Source organism: Neltuma alba, unplaced genomic scaffold (genome assembly GCF_004799145.2).
Source record: "Neltuma alba isolate B1F8T4 unplaced genomic scaffold, ASM479914v2 tig00012843_pilon, whole genome shotgun sequence".
In the NCBI taxonomy this organism is placed as follows: Eukaryota; Viridiplantae; Streptophyta; class Magnoliopsida; order Fabales; family Fabaceae; genus Neltuma; species Neltuma alba.
This window is the reverse complement of record NW_021637231.1, coordinates 51,182-52,318: the sequence shown is the minus strand read 5'-3', so window position 1 is coordinate 52,318 and position 1,137 is coordinate 51,182.

The following is a 1,137-nucleotide window of genomic DNA, read 5'->3' as shown; positions in this document are numbered from 1 at the left end:
GAGCCGATTTCTTCTATTTTTCGCCTCGCCTTCCTATAAATTAACCTGGTTTCTTTTCTTTGTCCGCTTCGCTGGACTTGCGTCGAAGCCACGGGGGCTAACTAAAAATTAAGTTACTTTTTTCTAATAATAACAATTTTTAACAAAATTAAATATACCTCCTTTATATTTTTCTTTAATTACAAAAGTTTTCTTTTGTTTTAAAAAATTTACAGAAATTTAATGGGGTAATTTGATTGAAATCTTTATGAATGGATACTTCAATCATTCTAAAAATTCTCTACGAATGGTGACAAGTTAAAAATAATAATAAAGAACAAAAAAATAAGTTGGATTTGTGTTCAATCTCCTATTTTAAACAATATCACAACACCTACTAGCTGAAGTTATATTGAATTTAGTAAATTTAGATTAAGTTTGGTTACTTCACAAATGAGAGGTTACTCTTCTGAAAATGTAATTTATATTCGTACAAATTTAAAGTTGAGCAAATGGTTGGGTTTATACATAGCTATTCTGAAATGATCTTCGTTTTTATTTAGAAGGTTCGAAACCCCGTACAAAGAAAATCATATTCTCTCTTTCCGACTGACCCACTTAAACGCATGCCCATGGGAGACATAAATTTTTAATGTTGAATGCCAGAAGAACGACGAATGATGCCGGAACCCAAAAGAACGAGAAATAGAAAGAGGTGATCTGTGTAATTCGAATTGAAGACAACAGAGATTATTTGAGGAAAGAATTCGATAGAGACGAGGAGGTGATTTGTGCAATTCACACTGAAAGAGGTGATTCGTATGATTCAAACGAGAGAAGAAATAGAGACAAAGGCAAGATTACACTAACAAAAGTCTTATCTCTATTTTGAGTCACTCAATAAACCATGAGTCTAAACTAAACACGTTGAAAGAAGACATAAAAATGATTAACAGTAAAAGAAAGAATATATGATGCACCTAAATTTTCTCCGGAATAAATTCGGAGCCAGATGAAGCGAATTAATGCTGGCTGAGAACTGAGGAAAATGTGATACGGTATGAGTCCTGCAATTTGAACAAGGCTTTCATACAACATTCAGGGGGGCAAAAACCTGAGTCAACACATAGGATCAAATTCAATGTATGCGTCAACCAA